We start from the raw sequence: 18,112 nt of genomic DNA, 5'->3' as shown, positions 1-18,112 counted from the left end.
CTATATTATTGCCACAAGCCACAGAAATGTATGCTAAAATCCACAAAACAGCAAAACAATAGCCATCCTAAATATTATTTAAGAATTTTGATAGTTTTAGCTGATATTTAGAGATTTTTTCAAAGGGTTATGGTGGTTCAATTGCTGATTTTCTAAACATATGCCATGTCTATTTCAGACGCGTCACATCCATAACGGAATTTCGTCACATCCATAACGCTGACTTTTCCTTACGAAACTCTGCATGAAATACAAAATATTTTAAACAAAGATTTAATATTCACCTTGGACCCCTCTATCAAATGGATATCTCCATTTCGACATTAGGTTTACAATTTCACAGAGTTTGATAAAAATGTACAGTCACCCAAGAAAAGTGATACTTTTTCTGTCACATCCATAACGCATCTTTTATTGGCATTTTCTGGCATGCCCTAGATGTACTATGGGAATTGTTCTTGTTCTATCACTTCTCCAGTACGGTACAGCCTTAAAATATGCAACACCTGTTTAAATACTGGGAGACAATAAAACATGCACTGGGTCATTTGTTGCCATTTTGAGTTCAAGTGTCACATCCATAACACTGGAATTGCTCTGAAGTCCTTTGCTATGCTGACAGTGTGTTTTGGGTTATTGTTTTGCTGCATGATGAAGCGTCTCCCAATTACATTGGATGTATTGGCAGAGAGCATGCTCTTTTCTGTTGACTTCTGAATTCATTCCACTGCTACCATCATGAGTTATAGAGTCAATAAAGATTAGTGAGCACAGTCCAGAAGCTGCAATGCAAGTCCAAGCCATCATCTCCAACATACTTGTTCAATGAACTCTTATGTTCTGAATCATGAGCAGATCCTTTCTTTTGCCACACTTTGGCCTTATCACTTTGGTAGAAGTTAATCTTGGTTTAAGAATTTGTAGCTGTTCTCTGTATTTGCCAATTCCAATCTGGATTCTTACTGTTGGTGAGGTGTACATCTCATGGTATGGCCTCTATTTCCAGTCTCAAAGTCATCCTCAAATGGTGTAACTTGGACATTATTGTAGATGTCACAGAGTGTTGTTTTTGGGTTTATCCTCACATTAACTGCTACGGTTTTTCTTAGCCAACCTGTTTGATGGCTGGTTGTTAGTACACCAGTGGTTTGTTTCTTTTTCAGGAAATTCCAAATTATTGTTTTGATTATGCCTCTGATTTCCCCTCTTTTTCTAATCTCAAAATGGCTTGATTTTCTCCCATAGACAGATCTCTGGTCTTCATGTTGGCTTGGTGTGCTCAGCCTCCGAACTGGCGGCTGTGTCGGAATCCACCAAGTCCTCAGTCCCTAGCTTGAGGGCCTCTGCATCATGTTTCAGACAGCTAACTTGCTATTGTTTTATGTAGGTGTTACTATTAAGGCAGTGTTTAATTTGGTATTGACCATTATAGTTACTTAGTTGTAATATTATCAGGGACATTTAAAATCCTGTTGCTGCATGCTCAAGCATCTGGTCATTCTAAGAACAGCAAGAGTTGCTGGAGAGAATGGAAGACAGGCCCAAAGCTAACCAGTCATAAATTTAGTTAGTGAGCCATACAGCTAAGCATTGTAGCTGAGGGAAACAAAGATTCAACTCCCGAGGCTAACAAAATCGATACACTCGATCATCTGCATGGTCTCGAAAAACCCGGCATTAATTGTGGGTTTCAGATGCAGTAGCATGTCAGTCATTGAAAGTCCTTGAGAGAGTGCAGCAGCTACACTCAACCAATATGGCAATGTGAGTGGAGTCTGGAGGGGCCTTAAAACCCATCTCAGGGCTTAAGGAGTCCAATAGGCAGCTTGAAGGGGAGTTGCAATGGGCAAACAACCTGAACAACTTCTTGAACAGATTTGATCAGGCACTGGCCCTCCCCCCAGATCAGCCCACTGTTACCATCTCTTCCTGTCATCATCACCCAGCCCACAGACCTCCTTCTCACCCTCTCTGCACTCCTCAACCATCATACCTCCAGCTCAGTGCTTCATACCTCCATGTAAACACTGAGCACTCAGCTGTGCTCTTCTGTTGAAGGACAAAGAGGACAAGTCAAGAGGGTACTGAGTAAGATGAAGGTGAGAAAGGCTGCAGGTCCTGATGGCATCAACCCTGGGCTCCTGAGGCATTGTGCTAACCAGCTGTGTGGAATAATGTGGGACATTTTCAACTTGAGCCTGGAACAGGAAAGAATGCTGGTCCTTTGGAAGACGCCGTGTGTAGTTCTGATACCAAAAACTGCACATCCCACTGAGTTAAACAGATATAGACCAGTGGCACTAATAGGGCTGTGCGATGTCCCCTTAATTGGCATCGACGATGTTTACAGTGCAAACATCGTGATGGACGATCATAGCGTGGGCGGGGGGGATTTTAATACCACATTATTAAATATATTATTAAAAAGTATTAGATACTCATCCGAGGCTTTGGCACGTAAAGAAAAAAAGCGCTAGGTGATGTGGAATATTTGGCCTTGATAACGGATATGTGGTCCAGCTGCAACATGATGCCCTATATGTCAGCTACCGTACATTATGTGGACCGAGAGTGGGCAATGCAGTCCAAATGCCTGCAGACGAGTTTCATGCCAGAGACACATTCAGCGGACAATTTAGAAGACGCACTGCGCGAGACACTTGCCGAATGGAAAATAGAGGAGAAAAAGATCGTCTGTATAACAACGGACAACGGGGCGAATATTGTCGCAGCCATCAGGCAATTGAAATGGCCGTGGTTAAGTTGTTTTGGGCACAATTTGAACCTGGCCATAACCAACTCACTTGCGCAACAGAGGGCCAGTACAGACCGAGCGTTTGGAGTTTGCCGAGCAGTCAACACTGCGTTTGCGCACAGCTGGCTTCGGAGAAATGAGCTGCGCAAAGCGCAGGTGGAAACGAACCTCCCCGAGCACTCACTGATCACGGCAAGATATTAATCTGCTCTAACAATGAAAGACTAGTATTCAAACTATGAGAAGAAACTACACTTAAGCTATTACTCATTGTTTATTTACACCACATCAGTTGCAGATGCGTTTCGACCTTTAGTGCGCACTTGAACGCGATAATTTTTCCAATTTATTAGTGTTTGAATTATTGCACCAGCTTTTAAAATCATGATTTTTTATATATATATATATATATATATATATATATATATTTATTTATTTATTTATTTATTTATTTAAACTGTCTTTACATTTGTCAGAATCACCTTCATTCTTCCATTTGGTTTGACATTATGGCTTAGAGTGGACCATTTTGTGTCTGAAAGTAGGCCTATTTACCAGATTAAAGTTATTTGACTTCTGCCGAAGTCTGCGCTTCACTGCCGTTTGATAAGGTGCAATATTTCCCGACTGAAGTCGTTAATAGTGGCTATTTGTTTGAACAACATGACAAATTTTACATTAATAGTGTAGGCTAAAAAAATGAAGTCAAAATTTATTAGTAGCATACTGCATTTGTGTAACCACATGTTATGTTCACTAGCACGTCCCTGCACCATAGCCTACGTGAACAAGCGGTAATAGGATATTACTTTATAATAATTTATATTTATATATTAAACAAAACTAACTAAACTAACAAAAAACTAACTTTTTAGGTTAAATAGGCCCAGATGATACCGTATATATACACATGTTTATGACAGGAGGGGGCGTGGTATCACGATGGTGGCTCTCCATCGTGATGGATGACCACCATCGTCGATGGACGATGGCATTGTCTATCGGCACAGCCCTAGGCACTAACCTCTCACCTGATGAAGGCTCTGGAAAGACTTGTTCTGGCACATCTCCACACACTGGTGGGGCCAGCTATGGATCCCCTGCAGTTTGCCTACCAGCCAGGCATCGGGGTGGAAGATGCAGTCATCTACCTGCTTCATAGATAGATCTCTCTCATCTTGAAAAGGCAGGAAGCACTGTTAGAATCCTGTTCTTTGATCTATCCAGTGCCTTCAACACCATCCAGCTGACTCTTTTGGGGAGTAAGATGGAGAGTGCCAGCGTGGACCATTATCTTACCTCATGGACTATCTCAAACAGACCACAGTATGTGAGACTAAAGGACTGTGTCAGACACCATTCTTTGCAGCACAGGAGCTCCACAGGGGACAGTCCTGGCCCCATTTCTGTTCCCATACCATCTTTATTTATATAAGCGCTTTCACACAACCACAGTTGAAAACAAAGTGCTGTACATGAGGAGTACGATTTAAAACACAAAACAATAAAATACAGCTAAAAAACAAGACCACAAGAAATAAAACAAAACAAGTAAGATCAAAACAATATCTCAGACTGGGTTGAAAGCCAGTGAGTAAAAGTAGGTTTTAAGAGGTTTTAAAAGTGGACACAGAAGAAGCCTGTCTGATGTCTAGAGGCAGACTGTTCCACATCTTAGGGGCAGAAACTGAAAACGCTCTGTCCCCTCCAAGTTTCTGCTTTGATTTTGGTACTACCAGGAGCAACTGATCAGCTGACCTGAGTGACCGAAAGGTAAGGTAGGAGCAAGACCATGTAAGGATTTAAAAACAAAAAAGAAAGTTTAAAATGATTTTTTTTTTTAAAGAACACCCACAGGGAGCCAGTGAAGCGAAGCCAAGATGGGTGTTATGCTATCCCTCATACGTGAACCAGTTAAAAGATGCGCAGCTGCATTCTGAACCAGCTGGAGACGTGACAGGGATGACTGGCTAACTCCAAGATAGAGTGAATTACAGTAATCCAGCTGAGATGTAATAAAGGCATGGATTATGGTCTCAAAGTGCTCTCTGGAAAGAATAGGCTTTACTTTCACCAGCTGCCTAAGATGAAAAAAGCTGGACCTCACAACATTAGCAATTTGATGGTCCAGCTTAAAGTCACTGTCAATCTTAAAGCCCAGGTTAGTAACTGTGGGCTTTCGATGCAGTGCCAAGGGGCCCAGGTCTATAGGGGGGCACTCACAGGAGCCACTGGGACAAAAACACTATCACCTCAGTCTGTCCTTAAAATTTAAAAAAAAAAAAAAAAAAGGGCCATCCAGGATTTTACATCACTGAGACATTCAAGTAGGGGTCTAATAGGAGTAGTCATCCTTTCGTTTCAATGGTACATAAATTTGGCTGTCGTCAGCATAACAATGGAAAGAGATACCGTGCTTTCTGAGAATAGAGCCCAGAGGAAGTAAATAAAGTGAGAAAAGTAGGGGCCCTAAGATTGAGCCCTGTACATCCACATACCAGGGGAGCAGAGGAAGACTCAGAATCCAAAATGTTTATGCTCATGGTTCTGACAGATAGGACCTCAACCAGTCCAGAGCAGAACCACAAATGCCCACAAGATGCTGTAAACAATATAATAAAATTTTGTAGTCCACAGTATCGAAGGCTGCAGTTAAGTCAAGCAGGACAAGAATCACATGATCCCCAGAATCTGATGCCACAAGGATGTCATTAAAAACTTAGCAAAGCTGACTCTGTGCTATGAAGGGTTTTGAAACCAGACTAGAAGATCTCCATGATATTATGCTCATCCAGAAATTATTTTGAGCAAAAACAACCTTTTCCAGAATTTTTGAAAGGAATGGTAGTTTGGATATAGGTCTAATAATTAGAACCTATATCCAAACTACCTTATAATAAGAGGGATCCAGACCAGATTTCTTCATTAATGGTTGCACAACTGCGTGTTTAAAATCCACAGGAACCACACCAGAAGACAGACTGGTGTTAATAATGCCAAGAACTGACTGACTTATACTTGGGAAAACCTCTTTTTAATAATAATAATAAAAAAAAAAAAAAAAAAGCCACACCACACACACCTTAGGAGGGACAGCATCATGGGGGGGGGGGGGGGGGGGGGGGGGGGGGGGGGGGACCTGAAGGCTTAATGTGGTTTACCACCTTCTCTAACATTGACAGTCACAGGTTCAAACTGATCAAAGACAGCAGAACAAGAACAGAAGGGTCAAAGGCAGGAGCTGAGATCATAGCCCTTGTGGTGGCTACCTTATCGATTTAAAAAAAAAAAAAATATTCACATAACTCAGAAGAGGGTTCCAAGCTGCTGGTTTGAGAGGCATTTAAAACAGACTCAATGGTTTTAAATAATACCCGTGGATTATGACGATTTGATAAAATAATGTTGACAGGTGTTCTCTTTTGGCCTCTTTAACAGTATTCTGGTAATGACGCCAGCAGTCCTTTAAAATATTCAGAGACACCTGCAGCTTGTCCTTCTACCACCTGCGTTCAGCTTTTCGGCATTCCCGTCGGACTGCACGAGTTCTCTCATTAAACCAAGGCTCAGGTTTAGCTTTGAAGTGCTTAAATTTAAATGGAGCTACAGAGTCCAGGATTGTTTGACAGGCGGAGTGAAACCAGGAACTAAGCTCCTCCGTATTAAAAGACATGAAGTCATCCGTGACGCAGAGCTGACGAAAAGCAGCAGAGAACTGACCAGCAGTGGAAGGGTTAAAAGTCTGACAGCTCTGAGCAGGAGCGCGAGTTTTAGCTTCAGCACAAGAAAAAAAAAAAAAAAAAAGACCTCAAATACAGACATCTGGTCAGAAAACACATTTTCACAGATCTCCAGGTTGAACACAGACAAGCCATGTGAGAGAATGAGATCTAATGCAGGGCTTTTCAAAGTGTGGGGCGAGCCTCCCCTAGGGGGCGCCAGAGTTCTTCAGGGGGGTGCAACGTGAGGAAAAATAAACCAGAATAAGTTACTATTGCGGACATTTAACGAACTTCAGCTAGCCTTTGCCAGAGACAAAATGGATCGATTTTTAGTACCTAAAGCTAGTGAGTGAGGAGACAGAGTCTGGGCCAAGCAAAAAAAAAAGAAGGAAGTATGACCACGATTATTTAAAGTTTGGATTTTCATGGACTGGATCTGAAGATGCTCCACTGCCACAGTGTGTTGTCTGCCAAGAGGTGCTAGCTAACGATACTATGAGCTGTTTAAAATGTGTAAAACATGATGGTTTAAAAAAAAAAAAAAATGTTTAAAATGCGTAAAAAAAAGGTTTTAATAAAGCTCATATGTTTTAATGTGTAAAAAAAATGTTTTCAAAAAGCACAGATGTTTAAAAAGTGTAAAATAAAATTAAAATGTGGACAACCATTTTTTAAAATACGAATGGAACATTACGTATAGCAACAACAAAAAATTGCGGGGGGGCGCTGTTGTTTATTTGCTCTGTGTGTGTGTGTGGGGGGGGGGGGGGGGGGGGCACTGACTCTCCCACACTTTGAAAACCCCTGATCTAATGTATGCCCAAGTTTGTGTGAAACCAGACACAGACTAACAAGAAATCAAGAAGGCTCAAAAACTTCACTAGTGGCTTATCAGGACAGCACACATGGATATTAAAGTCTCCAATAATGAGAACGCGGTCGTAATCAGGCATGATTCCAGCTAAAAAAAAAAAAATTATATATAAGTAAAAAATCACTTATAAAATCTTTTTTTTTTTTTTGGGGGGGGGTTCGGGGTCGGTAGATGACAGCACACAGAACCGGGTAAGAACAGCCCACCTCAAACAGTCATCTCAAAGCTGGAGAATGAAGGAGAGCACTGCTTACATTTGTACTCATTTTTGTAAACAGTCGCCGTTCCTCCTCTTCGACCCGATGTCCATGGGGAATTAAAATAACAGCCAGCTGGCAGAAGTTCAGAAAGAGCATCAGACTGACCAACACCCAGCCATGTCTCTCTCACACAGAGGAAACCCAGACAGTGGGAGCTGAAGTCCCCAAGGATAAAAGTTGTTTGCCAGTGATCTGGCATTTACCAGAGCAATCCTGGTAAGAGTCGGGCTCTGTGGTCCAGCAGGATGGGGAACCAGGCGCAGTGGCCGCAAGTTCTGGCAGTTTACCCCATGCAGGTGAATCCGGGGGGGAGCAGGGACATTTTGGCTGGGATTCCTCAATGAAGCCGAGCACAGGTACCAGACAGGTGTCAATGGGATCCAGGGAGCGCTGACATACAGACAAACGAAGACACAACCCATACTCTGCCCGGGGAACGGAGGACAAACGCCTCAAATAATCCTTGAGTTTTATCAGCCAACCACTGTGCTTGCCGCGGTGGCGGTAATGCTTCCGCCGGGGGCGTGGGACCACAGTCCGGTAAAGGCAAGTTGGAATCTCCGTTAGCAATGGGGGCAAAGTTTTCTGTCCACCATGATCAACTACTTGATTCTTGACAGAAAACTGGAGATCCAAGAGTGTTTGATGATCATACACCAGCAAAGACTTGATCTGTTTAGTGTCAAGAATTAAAACCAACAAAAAAAAAAAAAAAAAAAAAAAGACAGAGGTGGACGGCCAGCCACACACACTGGTGCCATCACATTTTACATTGCAGACTTTAGATACAACTACCTGTCATCTACAGAAGTCCTCTGATGACTCTGCTATTGTGGCCTATAGCCTAGATCAGGGGTCTTCAATCCTATCCGCAAAGGGCCAGTGTGGCTGCAGGCTTTCATTCCAACCAAGCAGGAGCTACACCTGATTTCACTTGTTTAATCATTTCACCCTCGTCTCCAATCAACAATCAAGTGAGCCTCCAATTTGGCTGTAATGAAAGCCTGCAGCTACACCGGCCCTTTGCGGATAGGATTGAAGACCCCTGGCCTAGATGGTGATGGCAATACAGAGAACTGACAAGGAACTTTGTGGACTGGTGCCAACGGAACTCCCTCCAGATCAATACAAGTAAAACCAAGGAACTGGTGATGGATTTCCACAGGACAAGGTTCTCTTCACCTACCCCAGTGAACATTGAGGGAAAGGACATTGAGATCGTTAGGAGCTACAAGTACCTGGGTGTTCATCTGAACAATAAATTGGACTGGACTGATCCCACACACACCCTGTACAAGAAAGGCCAGAGCAGACTCCACCTGCTGAGGAGGCTCCAGGCCTTTGGAGTACAGGGTCCACTTCTGGACTCTTTATGACTCTGTGGTGGTATCAGCCATATTCTATGGAGTTGTCTTTTGGGGAAGCAGTATCAACAGCAGAGAGGAAAAAACTAAACTAACTGATTAGGAAGGCAGGATCTGTCCTGGGCTGTGCACTGGACTCCGTGGATGTAGTGGGGGAGAGGAGGATGTTGGCCAAGTTGTCATCCTTAATGGCAAACACCTCCCATCCACTGCAGGAGACAGTAGCAGCACTGGGCAGCTCCTTCAGTGACCAGCTCCTCCATCTGCAGTGTGTTAAGGAGATATACAGCAACTCCTTCCTCCCTACTGCTGAGAGACTGTACAACCAGCACCTCACCAAGCACAGCACCAGTCACTCCTCACAATAATGAACAATACGGTTCAGATCACTTCTACATCCATAGAAACCCCTCTGAACATATACTGTGTGCACTGACTATCAGCATCAGTACTTTTCAGCAAACTGCTAGCTACACATGGTTAAAATGGCTCTTGTGCAATATACCGACTTACTTGCACAACACTATCTGGGTAATACTGTAATAATACCTGTGCAGTACCACCTTTGTAATACACTTATGTTAACTATATATCTTCAAACCTGTTATACATCTGTGGCAGTTCGTGTAAGTGGGTGGAGCACAGAAGGATGGCAGGACAGAACTAAGTTCACAAAAACTCTTTATTCAGCTTTTCAGCGTCTCTCTATACTCTCTCTCACACACACACACACACAGTAGTCTAGTTGTGGAGAGAGCTCCCTCTGCTCTCACTCTCTTTAAATAGGGCACGGTCACTGGGAAGACACACAAACATTAATTAATGACAGGTGTAGTGATTCTGCCACTTACCTTCCCTGACTCCGCCCTCCTGTCACAGACCGGCGCTTGACCACGCCCCTGCTGCCACATACCCCCACCGCCCGACTCAGGCCAGGCAGCTGTCCGGCCTGCAGCCGACTCCCCCCCCCCCCGATGGGAGAGAAAGTCCGCCACAACCATCTGCGCCCCCGGCCTGTGGATCACCTTGAAATTAAAGGGTTGGAGTGCCAGATACCAACGGGTGATCCGCGCATTGGCATCCTTCATGTGGTGGAGCCACTGGAGGGGCATGTGGTCCGAACAGAGGGTGAAAGGGTGCCCCAGCAGGTAGTAGCGGAGGGTGAGGACCGCCCACTTGATCGCGAGGCACTCCTTCTCTATCGTGCTGTAGGGCCCCTCGCGTACCGACAGCTTTCTGCTGATGTACAGCACGGGACGATCCTCCCCCTCCAGGGACAACACGGCCCCCAGCCCTCTGTCCGACGCATCCATCTGTAACATAAAAGGGAGAGAAAAGTCAGGGGAGTGTAATAGTGGCCCCCCGCACAGTGCAGCCTTTACCTTAGAGAATGCCCGCTGCCATTGCTCCGTCCACTGGACCGGATCTGGTGCCCCCTTTTTAGTGAGATCAGTCAGCGGGCTGGTGACATCTGAATAATTAGGTATAAACCTTCGATAGTAGCCAGCCAGCCCCAGGAACTGTCTCACCCCCTTTTTGGTCTTGGGCAGGCCGCAATCGCTGCTGTCTTGTTAATTTGGGGACGCACCTGCCCGTTGCCCAAGTGGAAGCCCAGATACCGTACTTCCACCCACCCAATCACACACTTCTTTGGGTTGGCTGTGAGACCCGCTCGCCTCAGCGACTTAAGGACGGCCCTCAGGTGTTGTAAGTGCCGCTGCCAGTCATTACTATAAATAATGATATCGTCGAGGTATGCGGCCGCATAGGTGGCGTGGGGCGGAGGACCCTGTCCATCAGCCGCTGAAATGTAGCGGGCGCCCCAAACAGCCTAAAAGGAAGTGTGACGAATTGGTGTAAGCTGAATGGTGTGGAAAAGGCCGTTTTTTCCCGGGATAATGGAGTCAAGGGGGTCTGCCAATAACTCTTTGTTAAATCCAGTGTCGAGTAAAAACGAGCCGTGCCTAGCCGATCGAGCAACTCATCAATACAAGGCATTGGGTACACATTGAATTTAGACACCGCGTTGACTTTTCTATAGTCGACACAGAACCGGACCGACCCGTCGGCTTTGGGTACCAAGACCACCGGGCTGCTCCAGTCACTGTGGGACTCCTCAACGATGCCCATTTCGAGCATGGCCTCGAGTTCTTCCTGAACCACTTTTTTCTTGTGCTCGGGTAACCTGCAAGGGCGGCTACGCACTACCACCCCCGGGGGCGTCTCAATGTGGTGCTCTATGAGGTTGGTGCGGCCGGGCAGGGGCAAGAACACGTCCGAAAACTCGGTCTGCAACTGGGCAACCTCCGCGAGTTGGGTCAGGGAGAGGTGGTTTCCACAGGGGACCGGAGAGGTATGCGATGCCAATGTTCCCTTTTGCACCTCCGGCCCCAGCTCCGCCTTCTCCAGAACCACCGACACCAATGCCACGGGGACCTCCTCGTTCCAGAGTTTGAGCAGGTTGAGGTGGTAAATCTGTAGCGCCCCACCCCTATCCGTTCGCCTCACCTCATAGTCAACGTCCCCAACTCGCCGTGTGACCTCAAAGGGTCCTTGCCACTTGGCGACTAATTTGGAGCTCGATGTGGGCAACAGTACGAGTACTTTCTCTCCTGGTGCGAACTCCCTAAGGCGCGTACCCTTGTCATACAGGCGGGTCTGTTGTTCTTGGGCCTGCCGCAAATTCTCCTGAGTTAGGTGCGTGTGTGGAGTTTTGTGCGCAGGTCAATAATGTATTGGATTTCGTTTTTACTTGGTGAAGGTCCCTCGTCCCAATTTTCCCGCAGCACATCTAGGATGCCGCACGGCTTACGCCCATATAACAATTCAAACGGGGAGAACCCCGTGGAGGCTTGGGGGACCTCTCGCACTGCAAAGAGCAAGGGTTCGAGCCATCTATCCCAATTACGTGCGTCCTCACTTACGAATTTAATTATGTTCTTGAGGGTGTGATTGAACCGTTCAACTAAACCGTCCGTTTGTGGGTCATACACGCTGGTGCGGATCGGCTTAATACCCAACAACCCATACAGTTCGTTCAGTGTACGTGACATAAATGAGGTGCCTTGGTCAGTCAGAATCTCTTTCAGGATTCCAACTCGGGAAATAACACGGAAGAGTGCCTCCGCAATACTGCGTGCTGAGATATTGCGAAGAGGCACTGCTTCCGGGTATCGCGTTGCATAGTCCACTAGAACTAATAAAGCGGTACCCTCGTGTTGACTGATCTAATGGCCCGACGAGATCCATTCCAATTCTTTCGAACGGGGTCTCGATTAACGGTAGAGGGCGCAAAGGCGCTTTTGGAATGGCCGCTGGATTTACTAACTGGCATTCGCGGCATGCCGTACACCACCTAAGGACATCGCCGCGAATCCCCGGCCAATATACCCGGGCCATTATTCGGGCTAGCGATTTATCCTGCCCCAAGTGTCCAGCCATGGGATTAAAGTGAGCCGCCTGGAATACCAATTCCCGGCGGCTCTTCGGAATTAAAAGATGCGTGACTCGCTCTTGAGTTTGAGTGTCCTGCGTCACTCGGTATAATCTATCTTTCATAATCGCGAAGTAGGGGAAGGACGGGGTGGCGTTTGGCGGGAGCGTTTGACCATCGATTACTCTCACTTGGTCAAACGCATGCCGCAGAGTCTCGTCTTGCGACTGCTCTAATGGGAAATCCGCAAGGGATTCCCAACAGAGAAAGGAGGGGCCAGTGGCTCCTCACTGACGCGGAGATGACGTAGACGGCTCTGTGACAGCTGCTCCTGCCAACGCAACACCGGGACCTCTCCCTGTTAAATGACAGGACCCACTCTTCACTAAATGTGTTATTAAATCCCGAAATCCCGGCCAATCAGTCCCCAAAATTAGAGAGTGGGTAAGGTGAGGATTAACCGCCGCCTTCACTATTTTTTTTCCGAGGGGAAAAATTTAATGTGGACTGGCACTAAAGGGTAGTTGTGAACATCCCCGCGCACGCACGCACGCACACACACCACCTTCACCAATTATGCGCCCCCCCAATGCCTCGTCTTGCACCAGGCTTTGGTGAATTGAGGTCTGATTACAGCCAGAATCCACCAACGCCTGATATGTATCCCCTTGGATACTCACCAGTATGCGATACGCTCCGGCCCGATCGAGGGCAGCTCCTGGCGCGTCGGGGATCCGACCCACTGCACCCACCTCCATTACCGAGCACTGCTGTTGGAGGTGGCCCGGCTCCCCACAGCGCCAGCGAACTGGCCCTCCTCTCTGCACTAGTGCTCTGGGGCTCACTCACCTGGGGGTGGAGAGAGACAGACACAGAAGGGAGACATGGGAGGGCACCGCGGGTGTGGCGGGCCGGCTGAGGTGGCGCCGGCCCCCGCAGTGGGGGAATAGGGCGAGGAGGAGACACAGGAGGAGGGGAGAGAAAGAGGTCGTCTGCTGTCCTGCCGTCGGGACAGACGCCAGATGGTCCTCCGCCAGCTCAATTGCCTGAACCAGCAACGCCGGGCAGTGGCACTTGACCCACTCTGCGGTTCCCGCTGGTAAACGCGTGATGAACTGCTCCAGTACCACCTGGTCGATGAGTCCCTCGGCGTCGCAGCTGTCGGCCCTCAACCACTGCCAGCAGGCGTCCCGGAGTTGCTGGCCAAACGCGAACGGCCGGCCGACTTCCTCCAAGTGCAGAGCGCGGAAACGCTGACTCTGTTGCTCTGGGGTGCATCCCACCCGCTGGAGGATGGCCCGGCGAAGGTCCACGTAGGCCAGCCGGCGGGGAGCTGTAGTGCGGCCAGCTGTGCCTCTCCCATTAGCAGGGGAGGAGGCGCGCCATGCGCTGTTCCAACGGCCACCCCGAGGTCTCCGCTACCTGCTCAAAGAGCGTGATGAATGCCTCGGGGTCGTCCTGCGGGCCCATCTTCGTGAGGGTGAGGGGGGAGGGGCCCGCGACAGTGGAGATGGTGGACCCCGCCGACACGAGGAGGTGCCGGAACGCCCGACGATCTTCCTGTTGCGCCAGCACCAGGGCCTCAAACCGTTGTTCTTGCTCCTTTCGGAGGGCGAGCAGCGCCTGGTGCTGGCTCCGTTGGGCCGTGGTGAGGGTGTGGATCAGGTTGGCGAAGGTGGAGGACTCCATGGGGCTGTTCTCTTCTGTGCTCATTCCCGGGCTTCGGCACCACTGTGGCAGTTTGTGTAAGTGGGTGGAGCACAGAAGGACGGCAGGACAGAACTGAGTTCACAAAACCTCTTTATTCAGCTTTTCAGCATCTCTATACTCTCACACACACGCATCAGTAGTCTAGTTGTGGAGAGAGCTCCCTCTGCTCTCACTCTCTCTCCTTAAATAGGGCGCGGTCACTGGGAAGACACACAAACATTAATTAACGACAGGTGTAGTGATTCTGCCACTTACCTTCCCTGACTCCGCCCTCCTGTCACAGACTGGCACTTGACCACGCCCCCGCTGCCACAACATCCTTTTTGTATACTTGGTACTTTTGCACTACTTCACTGCCTTATTTTTTTTCCTCTTTATACATTTTGCTGCTTTAACAATGTAAATTTTCCCTTGTGGGATAAAAGGCTACCTTATATGGACATTTTCTGGCAATGCACCTGCTAGTAAGCATGCACCGATACTGGCATCGGCCCCGATACTCCACTAATATACTCATACTCGTACTTGTCAAACAGTTGCCGATACCATGAACCGATACCAGTGCCGATCCCATGCGCCGATACCAATGTTCCCCGCAGCGCTTTTTGTTCCATTCGAGAGAGAAAAAAAAACCTGAAGCATTGTTGAGCTCAGGCTTGAGCATAATATGATAGGCTATACCATGCGCCGATAGTGTTCCGTGAAGCGCCTTTTGCCAGCGTCCGTTCGAGGAAAAAAAGCCTCTCCCAGGAAAAAAATTGTAAATCTCAAGCATTGAGCGTAGGCTAATTTCGTCAGAAGACAAAAAAAATTGTTCGACAACAACCCATTTTTCCATGACGATGTGTTTGCGTAGTCATGAAACAGTGCCGTCACAACATCTTTCCCCAACACTGTCATTTTAAACATCTCTCCACACTCCACTCCCTTTCGCTGCCATACGCAGATAGACCTACGCTAAGATCCCCAATGTTGTCCTTTCAGTTGAGGGCAACGCTAAGACCAAGGAAATTGACGTCCCATCTACAGGTATGGAGCTCCACGAGCACGGGACGCGATGTTGCGAATGGACAGCAATAGCGTCTGCCTAACAAGTTCTGCGACTGAACAAGAGCGTGCTCGAGGCATTCAACTCTCCTGCAGCACACAGCAGGATGTGCGCACATGCACATGAGGGGGGGCATATTTTAGTCTGCATTACTGGCGATGGAAATTAAATAATACATCGTCGCCGGCCGCCACTGTTATCTTGTGCGCTCTCTGATGTTGCGATGGTCACTGCTCCTCCCTTTCACGCCCTTGTCTTGTTGCTAAATGTAATTGGAGTAGTTTAAGCGCACCACCAGAACAACCCTTAAGTCAACCAAGACCGCAATGTTGCGGAAGGCCGATGATAGAGGGGGTAAGTGGCCAGCGGAGTGAAATGATCACGCTGCATGTGGTAACTCACTGCTCTCTCCTCCCTTCATCAACAATCGGTCTCACATGTTGCAAGAGTGCAAGTCTTTCTTGACTTCGAAAGTTGGACATTGTAATCTAATCCAAATAAATAGCAGCCTTTTTCAGAAATTGCAGCAGCTAAATATTTAATTCTTTGTGTAGGCTATTTGCAATGAGTGTAGTTTTCTGGGAGTGAATGTTGCGCGACAATCGAGAGAGGTTGCACACGGAAGCGCAGATAGCCTTGTAGTCCACGTTACACTGCCAGCAGACAGCGCCTCTTCATTTCACGGTAGCGCTTCTTTTGGAACATTGTTATGTAGGCCTAGTAGGCCTAGCGCAGCAGCGCTTAGGTTTTGCAACATTATTGTAACAATGTTGCAAAAGATAAGCGCTACCGTGAAGAGGCGCTGTCTGGCTGTGTGACGTGGACTCAAGGCTACTCTGCGCTTCTGGAGCAGCGGAGACTGTCAATGTGAACCCGTGTGCATGATCACTCCTGTTAGAAAACATCAACAGTATCGGTAGTACTCGGTATCGGCAAGTACTGAAATGATAGTACTCATACTCGTATCGGTTTTCACAAATGTGGTATCGGTGCATCTCTACCTGCTAGTTATACTAAATCTATTAGCTTTATATCCAAAAATACCAGCTGAAACTTGACAAACACGTTATAAGATTTATAGATTCTAAAGAGAAGATGCTGACTGATCTAATGTTTTATCCTGAATGAAAGAGTAGTTGGCAGGAATGCCATTTACAGCTGGAAGTGACCTTCACCCTGGCCCTCATGTCAAATGTAAACAAAAATGGTGGAAACAAGCTGTTAAAACTGAACTCAGTTTATACTCCTGATCCTAATATCGGGAGATGTACAGATACAACCAGCTCCACCAAAGGTAACTGCTAATCCTGCTCATCCATGTGGAGCGTGTGACTAATGTCTTGAGTAATTAAGCCACTCTACAGTGCAACAGTTGGGACACCTGGTCCCATCACAAATGCCTGAACATGTCACTGCCAGAATATCGCCGTCTTGGGAACTGTGACAACCAGTGGTTCTGCAATAGATGCACTACCACAGTTCACGGATTTGTTTCTCACTACATAATGACAGCAACCAAGCAGCAGGTGACGATGACCTCCCACCATGATGCCACTGAGCAACATCACTCGGAACACAGCGCCAAGCACAAAAGCACTGCCGCACAGAGTGCTGCACAACCCAGATGTTAAACTGAGCAATTAAAGAGACTTGAGAAAGTTGTCCACATGCAATTAGACAACTATCTCTGAGCCCATAAGCTCCTGTATGAATACCAATCGGGTTTCAGATCTGCATATTCTACCAAAACATGTTTGGCCAGCCTAACTGACCATATCAAATTGGAGCAAGACAAAAAGGTCACTATATAGGCATGGTACTGCTTGATTTACAGAAAGCATTTGATATGGTAGACCCTAGACCAAATTCTGCATTCCTTCTGCAGAAACTTGAAGCTCTAGGATGTCACAAAATCAGTCATAGCCTGGTTTTGGTCCCATTTGACAGCACAAAAAACAGTCAGTTGAGATTAGTAGAACAATGTCAACTCCCTTATTCACTGAAGGATCAGTTCTCAGGCTATTGCTTTTCTTTATATACATGAAGTAAAATGTATTTATAAAAAGCACAAACACAGCTACCACTGACCAAAGTGCTGTACAGAATAAGAAAAATAAGTGAGCATTCAGTAATGACAAATTTGGAAAATAAACAAATGTGAAAAATAAATTAAATGTTAAACCAAAGAACAGAACCTACAACACAGACACAAGAAATAAGAGGCTTAGGGGACTAGGAAAGCTAGTGAATAGAGGCAAGTTTTTAAATCTAGATTTAAAGGTGGGAATAGAGGGGGCGCATCTAATATCTGAGGGTAACTGGTTCCACAGTCAGGGAGCAGCCACAGCAAAGGCCCCCATCACCTTTCTGTTTCAGTCATGACCATGCCACATGTAGTTGTCCTTTGCTAGAGGACCTAAGGGACCTGGTGACTGAATGGGGCTGGAGAAGTTCAGTGATGTAAGCAGGGGCCTGCCCATTTAGAGCCTTAAAAACAATAAGTAAAACTTTAAATTGAATTCTAAAATGAATGGGGAGCCAATGCAGGGGTGATATGTTCACACTTCCTTGTACCAGTCAACAGTCTCGCCGCTGCATTTTGAACCAACTGCAGACGCGTTGGTAGAGGGAATTGCAGTAGTCCAGGCGTGATGTAATGAAGGCATGGATTACTTTTTCCAGATCATTATAAGATAAAAACAATTTGATGAACGACATTCCATCAACTGTTAACTGCAAAATGCTCCTACATGCAGATGATACCACCCTCATAGTCCCACACCGAGGATGTAGTGCAGATTCTCTCCTCAGAGCTTGAGTTTATCAGAGAACGACTGACAGACAACAAGCTTTACCTTTATGTTGGAAAAACCAAAACAACTCCATTTGGCTCCAAACAAATTCAGAAAAAAAAAATCCATTCAGGTGCAATGTGCTGGAAATACT

The sequence above is a fragment of the Neoarius graeffei genome, chromosome 19 (assembly GCF_027579695.1).
Source record: "Neoarius graeffei isolate fNeoGra1 chromosome 19, fNeoGra1.pri, whole genome shotgun sequence".
NCBI classification, from domain to species: Eukaryota; Metazoa; Chordata; class Actinopteri; order Siluriformes; family Ariidae; genus Neoarius; species Neoarius graeffei.
Note: the sequence above shows the minus strand (reverse complement) of the source record.